A 6,174-nucleotide genomic window follows, 5' to 3' on the forward strand; every position below is an offset into this window, starting at 1 on the left:
AAAGCACAGGAACCTCTAGGATTTGCACCTCCACCGAAAGTGCAACCACTCCATCAAGGATTGAACCCGCACAGTTCAGATCAGCAGCTGACCATTATAACCACTGTATTGCAGCGGGGGATGTTCACTTGGTAATGTAGGTTAACGTTAAGGATTATGGAAAGAGCTGTAGGTTGAAGAAAGACATGCAATTAAGCAAGGAGCTGCAGACATTATGCAGTTTAGATATTTCTGTAATCCAAAGGGCTGGTGCTCAGGGCATGCACCTAAGGAACTCCTGTTCAGCGTCTCTTTTCGAACCAAAGCTTAGCAGAATTGATGTTCCTGTCTAGATATGCCCCTGAAAACCACAGTTAAATAGCTGCAAAGTAAACACTAGAAGACAGAAAAAAATCCATCACTTGTATGATATTAAACACATCAAGATGCAAATACACCAAACACCCTGGACTGTGAAACGCATTGATTGAAGAGATATCAGTTAAACAAAGCAGCATAGCAATGAACTTCCAGGTAGCTGCCACACAGCAAAAAGCAGGTGGCTCTGGTGCCATGAAAAATCTATAATAACACTTGTTGAATATAGCAGGATGTTTTGTATGATAAATGTATAGATTACCACTCACAGAAGCTGACATGCTATTTTAAAAATCAGCATTGCAAAAAATAAAGCAAGAAAACCACGTGACGTGTGAATTTACCATTCATAATTTAAGGCTAAAGGGCCCCTAAACAACCCCGGAGTCTAAAATTTGTGACAACTGCACGCTTGTACAACGTGAACATGTTGTCACATGAATTTTTTGATTAAGTGGTGTAATAATGAAGCCACAGGGGATAGAACAAACATTCCAGCTGGTTTCAGTTTCTCGCTCAGCCTGACCATCCTGAAGAGGGGCTTCCTCGGTGTGCCACTGTGCCAGAGCGGTGCGGTGAGGAAGCACAGTCAAAGCACTGGCGAGATAAACCAATTCGCAACACTTGTGACAACCACAGATACTGCATAATCACAAAGCCAAAATGCCGTTTCGTATTGCAGAGGCCTATTCAACAGTCAGCGTTACTTAATGTTGCGCATAGGCAACATTACACCACTTCGCTAGCAAAGAGGACTGGTCAAGCGCTGAAGAGGAGGTGCAGTTATTGTTTTTAGAAGTGGAGTGTCTGACATTCGCACAATGTGATTCCTGCGGCCCTCTGTACGAATTAGCGAGCTTGTTTGGGAGGTGTAAAAAAAGAAGTCTGAGCCTGCTGACTGGCCCTTTAAGAGAATGTAAATATACACTAGAAGGAAGTACACTTGTAGACATATTACTATAAGCTATAAAAACAGGCAATTAACATGCTCAATCCATGCAGCATAGGGATGTCTCACCCCTTTGCAAGAACTTTACTATGGTGGCTGCATGTTTGTGTAGGCCAGAAGCAGCAGGCACGTGGCTTCCATGAATTTGACCCGTTCGTTGAAGGGAAACTGCTGCTCACATCCTTGTAGCACTGCTTTTTGAAGATGCTTCCTGCGATAACAAAATGACCACAACACAATTATGGTCTGCAAATATCGACAGATGACCTACATTGCTGCCCTTTCTCATTAAATTCAGCTCTAGACTAAACACTGCAATAGCGGCATCCTCCTACATTACAGGGCATCATGCTGCTTTCCTTGGCCTGGTTTTTAGTTCAATAATTGTTTTCACCCATAACAATGTAGCACTAGTAAAGATTCGGTTGGGGAGGATGCAGTTGTAAAGTGTGTATGCAAAGTAAGAATATGAAAAAAAAAAACAATGGCATAATTTCACACGAGATATAACAATTATCATAATTCATGTAATGTCAGACACCAAGAAGTCTTTAATTGAGCAAGTTTTGACCTTAAGCTATCACAAAACAATGCCCTTCATGGAAAGTGGGATTTGCAGAGTGAACTCTGATCATGAAATTGGCTGCCTTTACTGGCTCTGTAGCTGCAAGTGCATTGCTAAAGCCGCTTGAATGCACTTAACAAGCCTGTGTAATGGTATTGACAAATGTACAGAGAAGACAAACTCATTCGTTCTCACTTAGCTGCCATCACAGCAATACGTTGCTTCGTGTCAGGTTTCCTGGTATGCAGAATGCACGAACTTGGTGGCCGTGCCATACCACAGTAAACATGATCGACATCTGCTCCAACTGCGTAAGTAGCTGGAAAGTGCTAAATTACACAATCAGCTGCACCGTGCACACATAATGTAAATTCTAGCAGTGGCAACATTTCGCACCTCATAATAGCCTATGGGCATTGTACTCGTTGATGCTGCCAGCTGCATTCCCTGCTTTCATTTCTAGCATGCATAGCACATGCACACAAAGCACCCAATAACTGTGGGAAGCAGAATAGATCGTCCGAGGTAATCAATAAAATTGATTGACAAGAATTCCACACATCACTCAAGCCTGTTGTTTAGCATAAGTGATGAGAATGTGCAGCCAAATGTACACAGCAAATTCAGTATTGGCCTTGAAGAATTGCAAGATAGGTTGAAGCTTTCCAGAAACAAACCGTATACAGTAAAGTCTGTCCCACATACTGAAATCATGAAGTTATAAATTTTAAATTGGGCCGCTATATTCTTCAGGCACCATGCATTGCATTTACGAAAACGCTAACATCCCTGTACAACAATGCGTGCTGCAAGAAGTTATAAACCTTAATATTTTTGGCGCAATGCCATTTCCCAGTACCACGTTTTACAGAAAGGCAACATTTCCCTTTGCAAAACTAAGCCATGTTCCCAGGCAAAATGCACTGTCCATGCTGACAAACATGGAGTACGCTCTTCTATACAGCTTAGCTGGTTTACTGGAACTAAAAGCTACGGTAACGCTGTCTTAATTGAACTGGCTAGCAAAAGCCTTCTCGCTGCTGTTTATGTGAAGTAATTTCACCTTGGGGAACGTCACAAGAGTAAGTGGCACATAATAATGAGTGCGAGAACACAGTAACAGGATGTGCAACGGTTACCAGGTATGCCCATTCGTGGAAACTGTGGGCTCTTCCCCCAAATGAACCAGTTGGAAATAACCCTTTTGCATGAATAAACTTAAGTTGGTTGCTGGCATACATAACATTGTTACTCTGCATTTCCATCTCAATTATCTAGCGCTCATTGTTTCCCTTCGACATGACTAGCTCAAAACAAGATTCTTCTTCATTACATGGAACTTTATACATTACCTTTACGTTGGCTACAGATGCTTATTTCTTCTGCCTGAATAAGCACCTCCTATAGCATACTTGCCTCAGCCACCTTCTGGACTGCATGGTCAGCACTCCACTGTTTGTTGTGGCACTGCTGTTTGCTACCTGCAGTACGTTGCAAAAAACTTCAGCATTCAAAAAAAAAGGTTAAGAAAAGCCGACCAGGTGTGCCAGCAGCACCTTGCCCTTTGAGGAGGGAGGAAGAGCTCTGATAAATGGCTAACTCAAGACAAGCGTTGTTCTTCACAAGCTATTATTATGCGATGAGAGGTGGGACTTCAATACACGGACGCACATATAGTGCTAAAAGCAATTGAAAATTCAGCTGAAAGTACGGCTTGTCAAATTAGGTCAACGTGCATAAAGGATAAAAATGGGGCAAACCAACTGAACAAAATACAATGTCATGCTGCAGAAATTGCATTTTTAGCAAATCTGTGTTATCTATTGCTTGAAAGATCATAAGCAATGTCCAAGAATGCTAACCTAAACGCTTTTGAGGGTCACGTTACTTAATGACAAATAAAATGCACGCCTAAAGAAAACATCCCTAAATACACTTTATTTCTCCCACTGTACCGATTCACGATTCACACGGTGGCTGATGATTATTCCTTCAGAGCTCGTGCAAACGAAATGGATGTTTAAGGGTCGGTTTCACGGCTTTACTCCAAGTAATTTGTCAAGAGACATGCATAAAACGAATGACAATGATGAGCCTGACAAAAATGTTGTCTCCTTTCAGCAAATATTAGCGTAGAGCAGTGCGTGCAAGCGAGCTAATTACCAAAACTTTATAACACTACCGACAACGTTCTTGACAAAGGTCATGCGCGAGCACAATCCTCACAACTACAACCGCATACACTACCAACACGTTATACGATTTTCTTCGGCGACAAGGCGTACTACAATAACAATAACTCACAATGTACGAAGCGTAACGTTCACTTACCTCTGGCAATAAAAAATACGCTGGCAGCGTACACTGCTGGATGACCGCCGGTTTTCAATGGTGCGCCAAGCGAGGAATCGCTGAGCTACCGGCCGTCCCCGAGCGTCAAGGCATTTTCCAGGGCCACAGAACGCGTCGTCGGCAAAGGATTGCGGCGCTGCTACTCACTGACGTGCGGAAACATTTGAAGAAGGTGTTCTTCAAAACTATGAATCGCGTCCGTCGGTCACACCGAACAAAGCAGTCGCAGGGATTGAAGTCGCACGGTCGGATTCTGGTGACTATTTGCCTGGTACCGCGTACAGTTGCGCTTACGTCAGTAACCACGAAATACAACACACAATACACACAATGCGAGGCAGCGCGTTAAAAGTCGACAGCACAAAAACTCGGCACGACGATCACACGAACGCAGAACTATACGGGCTAGGAAGGTCTCCTTAGTGTCGTGAGCGCGCCTGCCAGGTGGAAAGATTGCGCGATCCAGCGTGCAGACGGCGCTGCCGCTCGCTGGCGTGCTTTCGCGCGTGTGAGCCTGCGCTCTGTGGAGTTTCCCGTTGAAACCAAGCTTTGTAAGCTCGTTGTGTAGGCCACACATGGCGCTTAAATAATTATTAATTAATTAATTAATTAATTAATTAATTAATTAATTAATTAATTAATTAATTAATTAATTAATTAATTAATTAATTAATTAAAATAATTAATTAAAAGTAAGAATCAGCGAACAGTCAAATGAAATTTATGTACACATGAGGGACCTCCCTTGATGTTTCACGCCCACTCTTGCAGGCATACTGGATCTGTAGAAGCTCTGAATGAGAATCGATGCCTTTTCATTGCACGAGTTCTTTTGCATAACGTCATGGAACAGGTTGTCTTTTTCTTTTTAGGCATGTTGCGTTGGAGAGGCTAGAAAGATTTGCAGTCGCACGCGAGCATGCACGAACCTTTCAAGACGCAGCTCGGAATGAAATTGCAACAACCACGAAAATTCCAGGGTCGGATCTAAGAGGAACAGGGTACCGGTGCCCTTACCCCCTCCCCCCTTTAATTTTCAACGACCGTAGCGGCGGCCGCTACGGGTCGCTGCGAGCGCCTGCACCCTAAAGCTTTACTGCACCCTAGAGTTACTGTAAATGTTACTTTGATGTGGCGGAGTTGCTCATCTGTTTTCGAAACGCCGCTAGCAATCGTTCACTGCAGAGAAGCTGATGCGCAGGCCGCCGCCGCTGCAGCGAACCGGTTTGTACTCCCGTGCCACAGTCCCGAAAGGAGGCTTTCATAAAGGGACGCTTTTCACCAATACGAAGCAGCGCCGCATGTTCCTTGTGTCCTTGTCTATTAGGCACCGTGGAACGCCGCACAGAAGCCTTCGCGGTAGGGATGTCCGAAAAGCAAATTTTAGGTTCGAAGCGAACAGTGATTACGTCCAATAATTTTGAATCGAATAGTTCGAATAGTATGTATCACACATTATATAAAAAAAATTAACATAAATATTGTCGAGGCCCAACTAACCTGCACAGCGTTTTTTTTTAATTGGAACGAGGCATGTGCGACTGTCATTCTTTTTGCTGCAAGTAAACGCTACTAAACTAAGCGCTACGCTACTAAACGCTACGTTTAGTAGCGTTTAGTAGCATCAAATAGCAGCAGAATTTCAATTTCAGTAAGATGCAAGTTATAAGCGATAATATACGTCACACTTTAAAAATTACTATATATATAACTTATTATAACATATAAGCCCGTATAACAAGCTTTTAAACTTAAAAAATGATCAGGCGCGTAGCCAAGAGGATGGTTGGGGGTTTCAACCCCACCCCCCCCCCTCGAAATTTTTCAATTTTGCTTGCGCATATATTCACGCACACATACAAACACACGCACGAACATACATAAAGTATGGTTGAACCCCCCCCCCCCCCCGGAAAAGATTTCTGGTTACGCCCCTGAAAATCATTAATCT

General features: G+C 43.2%; 1 long non-coding RNA gene across 3 annotated transcripts; it reads right to left on the bottom strand.

Annotated features, from left to right (window-relative positions):
- Positions 1-852: 852 nt before the first annotated feature.
- LOC125760035 (uncharacterized) lies at positions 853-4,467 on the bottom strand. 3 transcript variants are annotated; one of them, XR_007417704.1, is made up of 3 exons: positions 4,203-4,467; positions 3,224-3,352; positions 853-954 (listed from the first exon to the last, which is right to left on the bottom strand). It is a non-coding gene; the product is annotated as an uncharacterized LOC125760035 (long non-coding RNA). The 3 variants fall into 3 exon arrangements; XR_007417703.1 differs by having other exon boundaries at positions 853-914; positions 4,203-4,466; XR_007417702.1 differs by lacking the exon at positions 853-954 and adding an exon at positions 1,381-1,517 and having other exon boundaries at positions 4,203-4,466.
- Between the last annotated feature and the right edge of the window lie 1,707 nt (positions 4,468-6,174).

This window comes from Rhipicephalus sanguineus, chromosome 10 (genome assembly GCF_013339695.2).
Source record: "Rhipicephalus sanguineus isolate Rsan-2018 chromosome 10, BIME_Rsan_1.4, whole genome shotgun sequence".
NCBI lineage: Eukaryota > Metazoa > Arthropoda > Arachnida > Ixodida > Ixodidae > Rhipicephalus > Rhipicephalus sanguineus.